The following is a 15,531-nucleotide window of genomic DNA, read 5'->3' on the forward strand; positions in this document are numbered from 1 at the left end:
TTTTAAGTATGTGCAGGACTTAGCAATTGCACTGAAACATTGGCAAGACCTGAACTCACACAAAACAACAAAAAGGTCTTTGCCAATAAAAAGCAATTTTAAAAGGAACAGTGCAAGGAGGTAAAAAAGGTTAGGCAGTACAATTCTGGAAAACATGAGAGTTCTTCCTGGAATTAAAGAATATATCTGTGGACAATTTAGCAAAGGAAGACCATTTATGCTCTGCTTTGGCTGGAATTAGACTGAAGCACAGACCAGACCTTATTGTGCACAAAGTTTAGGCCATTTTACTCTAGTGAAAGCTTTTATATTTTTTTTTTTTCCAATTCAATTGAGTCCCTCTGCTTTTCTCACTGGCTCAAGCTGATGGGAGTGGCAGAGGTCTGCCTTGTGCCCACAGGGAGTCACAGGATGGGGGATGTCTCTGGAGAAGAGCCTTTCTGTGTGCATTGGTGTAAATAAACTGGGGCAGAATTAGGACAGGTAACAGCTTAAAGACATGCCAAATTCTTGCAGCTCCTGCAGCAGTTCAACCACAGCCTTTATTACACTGGACCAAGCAGATGTGAGGGTTCCTGGGAGCTCAAACCAATCTTGGGAAGTGTGAAGAGCATCACCTTGAACACCCCTCAGCCTGAGCTGTCCCAGCCCTGCTCCTGCTCCATCCTGGGCTGGGGTGAGTGTCCCAGTGCCACATGTCACCACTGCCCTGTGTGGCCCCAGGTGAGGACAGGAGTGCCCAGGGGTGCATTGTTCCTCCTTTCCTGTCACTGGCTCCAGGAGGAAGGGCAGGAAATGAGTAACATGGCTGGTGCACTCCAGCTAAAATCTTCAGACACAACAAGCCAAGAATTTTGCCATTTTTGGGTAGTTCCAGCTCTGACAGGCCATACAGAGCCATATCCTGTTCCTGGCAGTGGGCAGAGGTGGGTGCTCAAAGAGAGTAGAGGCAACATGGCTTTATGGAGACATGTCCCCGTGGATATTCCCTGGTGTGCAGCAGGAACTGGGATTTATTTCCTGAGCTGGAGGGTGCTGTGGCTCAGGTCTCTGTGAGCACAAACCCCTTGAGGAAATCTCGATGGGTGCATTGTTCTACACGGGCTGCAACAGGAAAGCCAACAAACTTTCCTGGAATTAAAATATAAATGAACACATTGCTTACAAAAAGTACTTCCGAGATAAGTCATTTATAAACTGTGGAGAAGTTTATGACATATAAGGCAAGCTGTACTCAGGCAGCTGTGAGAAATGCAATTAGCTAATTGGCAATGTTTCTCCTAATTGCTGCTTTAGTAGGAGAGCTACACCAGTTAGAAAAGGCTCGGTGCTTGGCTCAGAACAAACTGGATTATACCCAAGGGAGTTATTTAGGGTAGGAAGTGGGAGTTCCCCTGTCTCCAGTGTCATTATAAACCTGGAGGAGCTCTTGCTGTGCCACCTGGGGAAGACACCAGCCCCTGGCCTTGGGGACAAGGCACACTGCCACCCTCTGAAGGGAGAAGCCAAGGGGACAACAGGCAGTACTCAGAGAACAAGAGTTGTTTTTAGTGTAGATATAACCTGGATTTCTCCCTACCTGGGAACATTCTCCCCTTCAATGACTGTACCATCCCCAGTGCCTGGCCATGCCCAGCCCTGCAGCTCAGACCAAACACCTGAACCGAGAAGTGGCACCAAAGAGCTCCTGGCAGGAACTCAGCAGGGAGGTTTCTGTCGGGAGGCATCAAAAGGAAACCTCTGACAGCACCAATAGAAAATAGCTGATCTCCAGGCCTTTTTATTGCTTGTAAAACTTTATTGGAGGCAGAGAGAGCGGGGATAGATAATACTTTCACAGTGAAATCATAGTGCATTATCTTAGTGTCAAAACAAAATTGAGTTCATTTCTCTGAAGATTAACACTTGGTATCAGCTGCAGCAGTATCTAGCACCTCAAGGAGTTATTATTAGTTTCATTTTAGTTGAAGAATTCCCTTTTAAATAGAGTCTTCTGGAATTTACAGACCACCTCTGTCTGGAATGCTTGCACAGGAGTTATAAATAAAATTATTTGCTAAAAATGTTTCCTAGCACAAACAGACTGGGTTTACCAATGTAAACATACTATATGTATTCATGCATGTTTTGAATTGGTTACTGTGGTTCTTTTACCATTTGCTTGAAAGATAACATGATGGGAGTGCATTATGTATTTCCAACACTTTATTAGTGTGGAGAGGCAGTTAAAGACTGAGACATTAATGAAATTAAGAGTTTTAATTCTCTTTTCACTTATCTGTCCACAGACTCATCTAAGCACCTTATATTTGTTCACATATTTCAGCCAGCCAGTTGTACCTGGAGATGGAGAACTTGTTTCATAGCTGGGGAAAACCCAAAGTGGGCAGAAAATTCTGGGTGCAATTTGCCCAGCTGGGAGCTGAAATGGAGTTCCCACAGCCCCAGGCCAGTGTGCCTTACAGAAATTGTTGTGTCTGTTGCAGATCTGGAAGAATTGATCACATCAGCTACAGATTGCTGCTCTCTAAAACCAGGCAAAAATGCTTTGTCAGAGGAGTCCACATTTAATTAGATATGACCCACATGGTTTGTCAATGTATAGAGCTAAAAATGGAGAGCTAAGGAAAAGGGATTTTTTTTTTCCACAAAAGAATGCCACACATGATTTCCTTAATTTACTGAAACCAGTTACATCAATTCCCGTGGCTTTGTGAGGGATTCTTTTTTTTTTTTTTTTTTTCTAAATAAGAAAAATGTACAAGGATTAGCTGAGTTTCCTCTCTAACCTTATGAAGCTGAAGTTACTGGAGAGACAACAGTACATGTACCTTGTCCTGTTTTTCCTTTTCCCATTAATTTTCCTCATGTCTTACCTGGCTTAAGCCTGTACCTCCAAACTTCCAGGAGCTTTAAGAAGCATTTTTAGTTTTATTTAGGGGAAGCTCTGCTGACTAAAGAGATATATATTTATCCATATATATTTGTGTATATTCATATATATATATATATATATATATATATATATGCACTCTGGTACACCATGAGCAATTAGAAAATAAAAGCTTTAAAATAATAATCAGTACACAGAATAAATAAGAGACAGGACACTTTGCACAAGGTGTTGGGATCATCTCCTGCTCACTTCCCCATTTCCATCCCAGACCCCTATTTTAACTTCAACCTCCACACCAAACCACAGGGAGGTGCCTGCCCTGGGGTGTGTTACTTCCCTATATGGGAAAACTTTCAGCCAGTAGTTTTTGTCTTTTTCTCCCCTCATTAAACAATAATTTTTTCTTTTAAAAAAAAAAAAAATCCCTAAATTTATCTGCCTTGCACATATAATGAAAGAGCCAAAGATTTATTTCTGGTTGAAGCAGTGGGTACTGGAGGCAGCAGAGTTTTGCTAGTTTTCATTAGTTGAGGGGTTGGCTTGATGCAATCACATTGTACATGCCAATAAAACTGAAAGGTAACCAGCTGTTTTATTCCAACTACTGTGTGGGGGTTTTTTATTTTTCCTGGAGGAATTTTGCAATGTATGATTTGTATAAATTACTTTTATATGTAATTAGTATAGCAATAAATATTTTCTGAGCTGCAACTCTTCTTCTAATTTTGGTTTTCTAGGCAAGTCTAGCCAAGTCATAGCAAAGAACACAGCATCAGAAGAAAGTTGTTGCAACAAAGCTGGAATCAATGTCAATAAAATAATGCCAGTATCATTTGTAGGAGCAGAAACACATAAAAATTTCCTCCTACATTTTGAAGAATACATTTATAAGAAACTTTAGGTTTCAAAATTTTTTTTTTTAGCATTGTATAGAGGACTTTTAAGGTAATACTGAAAACACTATCAGCTTAAGAAATCTGAGTCAGTTCCTTATATGAATAAAATTCATTCAGCACACACAGCATGCCTTACTGCATGAGCTGTAAATTGTCCCTTCATGATTCAAACAGGACAAAAGAGGCCCTGAAACAACCCAAAGCACTGCAAACCTTCCCTGGGCAGCATTTTCAAGACACCCTCATCTGTGAACACCTAATGCCTTGTGTTTGAAGAGATTCAAATGTGTTTTCCCAAGGAAGATGATCTCTGGTGCTGCTTCGGATGAGCTCTTGGGCAGGGGGGTCCCATTGCTGAGTTTTGTGTCCAAAGGCCACGAGGCTCAGCTGAAGCTGGAGGTGAAGGGCAGCTCCAGGAATCCAAAGCAGGAGTCCATGCCTCAGGTGGGACCCATCTGAAGCTTGAAACATCACAGCCCTGATGGGATCTATGCCACTTTCCTGATGTCCAGGCTCCATTTGATCTCAGACTTCACTGACACAAATCTAGCAAACACAATGGCTCCTTTTCTGTGAAAATTTTCTGTAAATTTGAAAAAAAAGGAAAAAAGCATTACTAATTTTGAATGATAGACAAAAAAGATAGATATAGAGAAAATATAAAAATATAAAAAAGAAGTTTGTTTTCCAGAATCTTATGAAGACTTTGTGTGTGCAGAGATCTTCTTTTTTTCTTCAGAGCCATTAAAATCCATTAAGCCAAGGCCTCAGGATCTAAGAGCTGTAAGTAATTAGGCATTGACCAAAACAAACCATTTTGCTGCTGTGTCTTTTGTGTCAGCAGCATTCACATTAATGCAGAAGGACCCACCAGAAGAGCTGATATGGTCAATAAGTCATGAACTGAAATACTTTCTTCTTCCATAATTGCTCTTTTATGTTATGAATTTGCATTTTAATACCTCCCTAATTATTTATTTACTCAGTATTGTCCATGGCATGCAATTTAAGGTGTTTTAACTGCATGTTTAATTGACTATGCATAATAACTATTGGTGAAACACATGTAATTGGAAAGACTGTAAAATGTGTATTATACATAAGTAATAGTCACTGTTCTACTTCAGGGCTCCTTATAAGAGAAAGATTGGAAAAGTAATTAAAAACTTAATCTAGTCTAATCACAAGAATTTCTATATTATGAAGTCCCTTCATTTGCGAAACAAAGGGAGAGTAAGACTTCCAAGAGCTAAATAATTCTGATCTCTGTTTATGCCATTTTGCCTGTTTTCCATGAGACATTCCAATGGCAGAGCTTGGCTTGCCAGCCTGGACTCCCACCCTCAGCTGACTGTCCATGCTATTGTAGTCTTAATTCAACCTTTTAATCCTACCTGAAATGCACTTACTTGTGGTTGAATTAATAATAATTGCCAGCTCCTTGGCATCAGATACAGTCTACCTTAGTGCTCCTTTGCTGTCTGGAAATTCCAGTTCCTGGCGTCAAGGGGCTCCAATCACTTCCACAATTTCTAGAAATAGCTGTGACCTGCTTTTTTGCACCATTTCCATCCTTTCAGGCTGAACCCGAGCTCCTAGGAACAGAACACTATTGAGACCTGAGCTTTTTTAGTACTTACTGCTTGGTAACTTCGTTTTCCCTATTTAATTACAGGTTTCATGTTTAGAGTGCGAAGAAGGACATCTTGTAAAGGCACCTTTTCATGGGTGGACAGACCATAAAAATGTAGGTAGGGGCTTCTTTTCCACAGTGGTGCTCAGAAATGCCTCACTGCTCTGTTATCAAGCAGACCTGTTTAGAAAAGAAGGAAAAAAAAGAACCTGAAGTGCAACCAGCTCCTACTTGGTTACCTCAAACCAGACCCTGTTTGGTGGTGTGGGACCAAATGTCAAGCTGGACAAAGAAGGCAAGGGTGCAGTGACTTGGGCTATTGTGGAGAAAGAGCAGGACTAAAATCAGCGTGGACAATAATGACATTTCAGTGACATGACATATCAGTGCAGTGGGTGCAACACACCCACTTGTTTAATCTGAAAATCCAGTGGGGTGCAGGCTCTGGTAGTTAACACAGCTGTTATTAAAACCACTGCAGCATAGATGAGCCATTTGTGTTCTTATCATTAGTAACTACAATTTTGGGAGCCAGTCTAAGTGAAAATAATTTAATTAAAATTGCCTTAATTAATGTGATTATTGCACCAAATAAAGAGGACAACACATTAATACTTCTCTGAAGAATACTTTTTCACCTCTTCTCTTCTATTGAAAGATTTGGCATTTACTGACTCAGTAAATTACTGAGTCATTAATTTATGCTTGGGGGATGAGAAAGTTATTTTCAATAGAATTAAATCTACAACCTGATGATGTAAGGGACTCCTCATGAGGTTGCTTGTACTATAAATCAATCAATTTCTCCCAGTTCAGGGCTTTGGAGCACCAGTTAATCTTGCTTTTTACAATGAGGGCACAAGGAGTGTTTATTTTTCTTCCAGGTAGGGTGGATGGTGCCTGTCATAAGTCAGCTGAGGTGAGGAGCTGGGCAGGAGGTAAAAAGAATATACAGGATAGGGAAGCCAATAAAACCCTTTCTTTTACACAGGAGCATGGGCCAGTTTGCAATAAGACCACAAAAGCAGACAGGGAGTTTCACATTTCAATCACATTAACTCTTTAAGAAATAATGCATTTATTTATATGTTTCATGGTATCAACCTCATCTTATTTAGCTTTGCACTATAAAGGTATTTACCATACTAATCCCATTAGGTAGATGATACCCCTGCCAGGGTTCCTGAGGAAAGCTTATCACCACTCCTATTGTTCCTCTCCTCTGGACTGCTCAGGAGACAAGAGCCCATGGAATCAGACACTGAAATTTAAGACCAAATTAGATCCTCACACCTTTGCTCCAAAGCATCTTGGAAGTGTTAAACCACTAAGGTGCTTAATCTGATGACTCAGGGCAGTCTTGCTCTTCCTTAGCAATGAGGCTTCACCTACAACACAAATGCAGTACAAGCAAAGGATCTGCTTAAAACAGAGTTGTGACTTGTCTGGTGGGGAAAAGGTAAAGCATGTGGAGTGGGTGGGATCTGTCTAGTCCAGATTTCCTCCCATCTGTAAGAAAATATTGTTTCCACTTGTTCTTTCTGACAACCTCTCAGAAGAGGACTCAGGAATTTAGAGAGAAAAATGAAAGCACTTGGAAAAAGCTAGACGAGTTTGGGAATCTTTCTGTTCCCACAGAGCTCTGTTTACTGAGCAGATGCAGCCAAGAGGAGCTTGGAGTAGCAGTGAAAGTGCTGGCTCCTTACCCAGGTGCCTCTTAACACGTCTGTCAGTTCAGAGAAATAACACAGCCTTCCCTGCTTTCATGGATGTGACCACAGGCTGATGTGCCCAAGGCTCAGCTGTTTTGAAGGGCACACATATTTTGTGTAGTTTATTTTTTAGCAAATGCACCTCTCTATTTCGTATAAAACCCAACTGTGGGGTTTTTAGGCCCTATTTGAAGTGTTGTGTTGACATGGTATTAGATGAGTCTTCAATTTTCATTTAACACCATTTTCATTCCATTGGTAGCTTTCATAATGTGCTGGCAAAATCATGCAAGAATCACACTGGTCCTACATCTAGATCATATTTAAACCAAAAATCCAAAGTGGTCTCTGGGTTGCAAAATAAAAACCTGATACATATGAAACCCTCTGCAGGTCAAACAATTACTGGATGGGAATTAACTTCATCAGAGTCCTGAGGAAGGACCTGAGTGAAGGTAAAAACTCTTTCTAGCTGAGAGCAGGGGACAGAGTTAATGGTGCTGGACATGGTGGAGGAACAGAAGTTGGTTCCTGTGGATAAATCCCAATTGTGAGTCAATTAAGTGAATCAAGAAAATATCTAATCAGTTTAATGCACTGTTGCTCATGAAGAAATAATAAAAAAATCACTAAAGAAGATCTAAAATTTGCAAACACATTCCATCTTTCCCAGAATATCAGTTTCCTAGTAAGGTCACAGCAGATATTTGGTTGTGCATTAGTATTTGTAAAGACTCCTAAAAGTGCTGGGCTAAGGAAAAAAAATAATGCCAGGTGCTGATGGAGAATTTGGGGCAGCTGCTTCACAAACCATTTTGATGCAGAGCGTTTCAGAGGGAGGATGGCAGGAGGTGGAGTGGGTGGCTTCAGCCAGTCTGTCTCTGAAATGGTCTGACAGAGCTCTCTGAGAGGGGCAGCTTTGTTGTGCTCATGACAGGAGATAAAATAAAAATTTTAGCCAGTACCTCAGCAAAGCCTCAATACCCCCTTCTCCTCAGGACCTCCTGTCTGACACACCTTGGAGGAGGAATCTCTTTGAAGGTCCATCAGTGAAGAAAGCTGTGGCAATTCTTATCATGGCTGGACTCCATTTTCAGGGCAAGGGAAATTCCAGCGAAACTTCGAGATCCATCAAGGTGGTTTAGCTCTCATTCATCACCCTCCCGGCATCCAGGCTTGAAATTCTTAATGTGATTAGTGCCGGGGAAACGATTTTCATCCTGCTCAGCTTTACTCACAGCCCCTGGTAAAGTGCAGGGCCCGGTGGTCGAGAGGAGAGGTTTCACTGCATCTCCTCTTTTACAGCAGGTATGGAATGGCAGGGCTCTGTCCCCCCACACTGACATCTCATGGCACAGGAATGTCCCTTTGCTCCATGGCAAACAGAGCCACAACAACTACATCCATCCCCAACAGAAACACTGAGAAGAGAGAACACAAATCCCCAACTATTGTGGCAGAAGTAGGGACAGCCAGGAGCAGTGCCTGCAAACATTCTGACATTGATGTTCTAAGTAATTCCATTTTCCATAAGGTCTCTGGCATCTGGTGTGTTATTAAGGAACTCAGCAGAGATCTGTTAAGTGCATAACCCCTCTGCACAAAGGATACATTCTTTTACTGGATTTCCCCCTTTTACCCGTACTTCCTTCTGATACTTGTGCCCTCCACAGTTGCAAACCCTGATTTTACAAACTCAGTTGAAATATTACAGCAGGACAAATCACCCTGTTTACTCCCTGCCTTCCTCATGAGTCCACAGTCAGAACCTCCACTGCTGAAATGGATGGAAATTTCCTGAAATTTCTCCCTGCTTTCTGCAAATACATGGATTTAGTTCATAAGATCCACCAAGATATTTCACCAAGAGAACAAACATCTGACAAAAGGTAAGGATTAAAGATGGTTAGCCATGGCAGGTGTCTCTAACAGTAGAAAAAGATTGGGCAGATGACAGGACTGAGCTGTGCTTTGTTCTCATTGGAGCATGATGGAGGACAGGGTAGAATTCAGAAAAAAATGCAAGATAACTGTTACAAGGAAAATAGTAAGGAATAACTGATATAAACTCAGTATATTGAGTTTTACTCATTGAACACTGTGGAAGATGCTAGAGGTGTCATTTTGACTTGGATTTCAGCAGGTCACAAGGGTTTATGGAGGGCTGGTTTCAGGAATGTTGCTGTAGCCTCTCTGAGCACTATCACAGCACAAAGCAGAGCACAGCCCTACCTAAACCTGAGCTTTCACTCTGGGCTGGGTTGGAAGTAAATGCCAAGGGATGATATTGATTTAGGATTAGCTTTGCCACAGAGATAAAAGCTCTTTCAGCCAGGATGGGTCAATTAACATCAACTCGAGTATCCTCCAGCTAAAACCTGCCCTTACATGGAAAAAGAAGGAAGTACAAGGCCGTGGCTGACAGGGATCCCTAAACCAGTACAGTCAGTAGTGGAGGGCTCCTGCCTCCTTAGCTTTTATGTGTTTTTCCTTGCAACAAAGGAAGACTCTGGATTTTATAATATTTGTGATTCCCAAGGTCTTTTGGACATGACATCTACCATCAGGGTGACAGGGAAAGAAAAGCTGTGGATCTCAGTATTGACTGACTGACTGTGTGAAAGCAGCAGAGGAGCAGAAGTCGCCTGAGTGGCAGCTCAGAACTTAGTTTTTCCTGAGTCAGAGAAGGCAGGATGTGAACACTCAGCCCTTGTGTCGTCCTCTTCCTCACAGGGGGTGAATCTGAGCTAACTGTCAGGTGTTCACTGTGAGGAGGGAGGAGGTTACAGCTCTACAGTCAGTCAGCTGTAACAGTGACCCCAGGAGTGGAGCTGCCCTTGAATAATGCAGTCACTTAGTACATACCTTAATACAAATTCTGCTGATTTGGCTGGAGAAGAAAGAAAATTAAGGTCATTAACATAAGGTATAGGGAAAATAAAAGGAGGAAACTGCCTTTTGCAGCCCCATACTCCTACTCCTTTCAGTTCCTACAATAACCAGTACTCACAATGTTTATAATAGTTATCTGCTCAAGTATTAAATTAATCAGAAAAACCCTCACAAAGTTAAATATACACCAGTTAATGGTGAAGGTCTGAATGTATCCTGTGAGGTAGGAAGGGATCAGTGCAATTTGTGTGGAGTGACTGGAAAGAGCTTTCTCAGTGCCCTTGAGTGCTTTTCCACCGGCAGGGCACATTTCCTTCATGAGGAATCTTGATTTATCCCATGTCTACAGCATCCTCTTCATTTTACCACAATCCAGAGTTTTAATATTTCCATTTGCAAACCTCCAAAGACCTTGGTATAAGGCTGTGGAAGCGAAAGAGATCCTTTTTACCCACTTCCCTAGGGTTTACATATCTTCATCTCCCTGACACTTGTTTTCATAGAATATTTGATTTTTCGTCACTTTCATGTGTGTTGCAGGCTCGGCTAATGTGGGAATCTCTGCTTCCCAGTCAAGGGGGACCCACCATCTGGGACTTTATTTTAACTAGAAACGATCATCTGTGTTATTCAGCAACCTTTATGTAAATAACACTCCTGACACATATCTGCATAATTAGGGTCCCTCATGAATATGACATCCTGTGGCTTAGGGTAAAGTACTAATTGATCTATGAAATATTCTGAAATCCCACTGGAATGCAGTTTATGTCCAAGGAGTTTCTCTTTGTTTTTGTCTCTCTGCATTACATGCAGACAAATTCATCACAGCCCTATTAATCAATATTTCCTTCTAATGAAATATTACTTTTCCAAATCCATAGCAGGAGTAGTAAGAAGTACCCAGAGAGCTTTGAGTTGTACCCTCTTCTGCAGGGCATGTATAATTTGCTCATTTAATAATGATTTTAAAATGTTTAAAATCTAAACAAAACAACAAGTTCCTACTCTTGTATTCAGGTGTGAGTTATCCATCTTTCATGATGAGACAGGCATAATAATTATATAAGCCCTTGGGCCAGTATACATGAGCATTAAAGTGAATTATGACATGATCAGACTGCTAAGGAAAGCCACAGTTATTTTGCAGAAATGGGGCCAAATTCTACTCCCCTGAAACTGCTCATGATGCTACAGAAGTCAGCAGTTACCTTCCTGTGAAATTTGCTCCGTGCAGCCTAATGTAAACTTGGGATTTTAGCCCTGTCATACTTGTACACTCTGCTGCCAAGAAAACAGCGCTGAAACAAGATGATAATTTTTCAGTTTTACATTGCAAGTGTGCCTGTAATGCTCTGTGAGACAATGGGAACAAAACAAGAGATGACTCGGATACACAGATTTAAAATACGTGTGGTTTCCAAAAGCACAGCATAAAGGGGGAAAGTGAGAGAATTCTGCAGCTACAATAGTTTGACCAAAGATCAGAGAAGTCAATGGGAGTCTTTCCATTTTTCATTCAGTGAGATTTAGATCAGATCCCTTCGGGGACTCATAATGAAGTTTATTTCCATTATAAATATACAGTTGATATGTCAAATTTTACTACCATCATGAGAAAACGATTACACACAGAGTCACAGCCCAGCTGAAATTCACTTGAAAGAAAATTGCAGTAAGTTACTATTGCCAAGTTTTAAAGGGAATGACATTTGACAAGAAAAACATTCATACTTCTTAGATACAATCACTAAATTTTATTCTTTCCATGGTGAACAGTCTATTGCACTCATTAATGAGAAATCTGTCCCTCTCAAAGATTGATTCTTACTGACCTTTTCCATATCTTCCTCCTGATCTTAACATATGACTTGACAGGAGGAAAAAAACTAAGTATTTTTATGATAAAATAGCCAAATGCTTGGAGAGTTTGAATAGGTGCATGAGTTGCAACCAACTAATTTTGAAGTAAATTTTTGGTCGTCTTTTACAAATTTGCTCCTTTTTCTTTTTTTCCCCCTTCTAGTGAAGACAAAGCGTTAGTGCAAAGGCAATAACTTTTTTATGATCATAAACTAGACTGTCTGATTTATGGCTTTCTTTCTCTGGGTGTTACATTTATATGAACCATATTCTAATTCAGGATCGACCACAGCTTTTGTGAAGACCTCTGTACTTAAAAAATGAAAAAAACCCAACCCAACATGTTATTAATTACGCAGGAAATTGGCATGGAAAGGAGTCTTTGACCATATTTACATCAGAATCTATTCTTTCCTGTTTGAAAAATGAAGTGATCGACACACTTTCATTAAGCACTCAAAACTCAGAATTTTCAACCCTTTCTACTCATTATGAACATAATTTTGGGTTTGGTGGGTGGAATTCTCATTAGTCCCTGAGCTGGCTGATGTGTTTTGATAACTGAAAAACAAAGTGAAAATCTCAGCAATGTGAAAGCAAGTTTGTTTATTTTCCCAAATGACCCTATTGAACTTCTGTCCCCAAATTAAAAACACTCTAATACATATTGATAAGTTTCACATGCCCCTAACTTTGAGGGATACCATTCATCCTGATTCTAAATCATTAAGCTCTCCCTACATTTCAAATTCTTCCATTACTCTGTTCATTGACAGGTTGTAGAGAGGATGTAGCAGACTGAAGTCTAAGAAAGAAATACAGCAAAGAGATGAAGGAGTGTTTTTTATCTGTCTGTCTCCCCAAGTCTTCAGATGGTGACTAGATGCCTACAGATAAGACATTTCTTAATCAAGGAGTTAGAGAACTCTGCAGTTAAATGACATTGGGTGAGTCATAGAGGAGATCAGATCATCTCACGAAACCTTCACTTGTGAGAATATGCATCCCTTTGAATACAGATAATCATTTTCCAGGAGTCAAAGACCAGATCTTTCTAAATCAGTTATTTTGGTGGGAAGAGGAGCTTTTCAGGGGTCCTATGTGTCATTTTCAAAGGTCCTGAACATCAGAGCTGACCTAGGGCAATGTGACAGAAGTGACTGGCTGAAATTCTGTCTCCAGTGAGTCCAAGGGAGAGTCTGAATTCAGTGTGGCCATGTTACCACCCAGGGTGTCAGTGGGAAAATTGCCAGTCTAAACCAAGAGAAAGCAATATAATCAACCCCAGGAAGCAAAATAGAAAAAATATTCCAGTCCCCAGTCCCAAATTTTCCCCACAGAGCCTCCCCCCCAAGCCAAAGATGTGAGCCAAATGGAGAGTGCCATCAGATTGCCAGGTCTGTCAAGGTAAGAGGTGCTTGGGGCAAACCTCAGCAGAAGACATGTGTGAGGCAGGGGGGTCTTTTTTTTTTCTAATACATAAAATAGGGAGCTAGGTGTAGGAAATGGGGGCTACAGCCATGAGTTATGCAGGCAGTGAGAGATTGCATAAATTGGAGAAAACAAAGTTCATCAATGGGCTCACAAAATCCCAGAATGGATGAAGTTGGGAGGGGACTCTGGAGATCACCATGTCCAACCCAACCTCAAGCAGGGTCAGCTGAAGTGGCCTGCCCAGGGCTGTGTCCAGATTTCACAGAGACATCCAAGGACACACTCCACTCCTCACCATCACCATTCAGCGATGATTCCATCAGACCTCTCTTCCAGGTGCAAACCCTTCCTCAGCTCTCTCAGTACTGCTGTTTCTCAGTCATTAGAAATTCCACGAGGAATTTCTTGACAAGCAGGTAGCTCATAAACCCACGGTTTTTATGGGAGTCAGGGCAGAGCTTAATTCTAGTTACAGGAAACAGGAGGAAGAAGGGGGGACTTTTGAGCTGTTTTATTGTAATTTAAGTAGGCTTCTAAGATACGAGGAGCTGGCAGAAATGTCAGAGGTTACAAGGAGTTTCCATACAACTGCAAATCCATATTTCTCTGTCCTTATGCACAGCGTGGGAGAAGAGCAGGCAGAGGTAAGTGGCAGAACCAGGAGGAGGAAGAGAGCAGTAACTGCTGCCTCTGGTTTGTCTCTCCCTCTTATCAGATCTTAACTTCGCAGTAGCAGCTTCCACAGCAAACTCCTTTCCAGCCTGACTCCCTGGAGATGGGAATTTTGAGGCATGGGAGAGCAGCTAACGAGGCAGAGGAGCAGCTCTTCCTGGCTGCAGGAAACTGTGTGGGATCCCTGCATGGCACAGTTGGTTTCCTTTGCCTACAGGCCTGACATGTTCCCTCAGGAGATGGATTGGATTAATTTTTCATTTGTTATTAGGTGAATCCTGACAAACGTTAAGACTGTGCAATGATTCTTTGATGGGCACCTGTCTGTGTTTTTTTTTTTTCTAATTGGTCAAGATTTCCTCTCCTGGGTGTGTATTTCAAACTGCAAAAGAAATCAGTCCCCTACCCAACTATTTCATGCTTCATCCCAAAGAATGTCACTGAATGAACTGAAGTAATTAGGGCCACACTGTGACATAACACAACACAATTGCTCTACTGAGAGTCTTCCAGTTTTATGTCCATTTATGTGCCACAACAGAAATCCATCCACTGTTGATATTTTCAATTATTATTTTATTTTTTTTTCCTGACAACCGGTTTTTCCATCATTTCAGATGATATTTCCTGCTTTAGTCCATCCTGGGTACAACTGTGTGTTCTTTTCCTTGCAGTTCCCAGGGCAGATGGAAGAAAATGGGCATCAGTTTAGATGGTCTGTGCCAGGAAATATATAATAATGCCGTCATTCTTAAGACAACTCTGCAGCAGCAGGCTCAGACAGCTACAAAGTAGAGCACATGCATGGATTTGTCATCCTGTCTTACTCTTAAACAACATTGGCTTCTTTGTCAATTGTGAGGAAACAGGGGGGAAAGCCCCTTGGAGATGAGCCACACGTTTATTTGTTCCTGAGCTCTGATAGCAATGTTGGCTGCAACACAATCCTTTTTTTAGAAAGGAGAGGTGAGCATCTTGTGCAACTTGCTCAGAAAAGTCAACAGATGTGTTTGACAAATGCACTTTCTTGACACAAGTTGCCTTGTGACACCCAAGGGCAGGATGTGTGTGATGGTGTAAATCCAATGTTCCAGACAGACCAGGAGTGCTGTTACTGCTCCCTACAGCCCCACTTCTGCTGCCATCAGCCATGGTAATGATCTGTGACCTGGCACACTACTGGCACAGAGGGAAACAAACCTTGGGGAATATGTGAGCAAAAACCTCCTTTTCTGCTCTTCTGCACCAGTGTCCACCAATCCATGGTGATGGACAACTGATGTTTTTTATTCAAACTAAGGATTAGTAAGGCTGTGTCTTTACCAAGTTCATCCGAGTGTGGCAGGTCCTTCTGAGAGGAGACACTTTGTTCCACCTCCTCCTTTTTCACAATGCTGAGAACGTGAAGAGATTCATGTCTTCCTTTTTCTCCTGGACAAGTAAATACATGCTCTGTGCCCCTAAAGTCCTACTGGCTCCCTCAACATCTGTGTCCAGGGGGCCAGTGGGAAGAAGCTGCCTTCAGAGTTGTAG

Source organism: Zosterops lateralis (assembly GCF_965231275.1).
Source record: "Zosterops lateralis genome assembly, chromosome: 15".
In the NCBI taxonomy this organism is placed as follows: Eukaryota; Metazoa; Chordata; class Aves; order Passeriformes; family Zosteropidae; genus Zosterops; species Zosterops lateralis.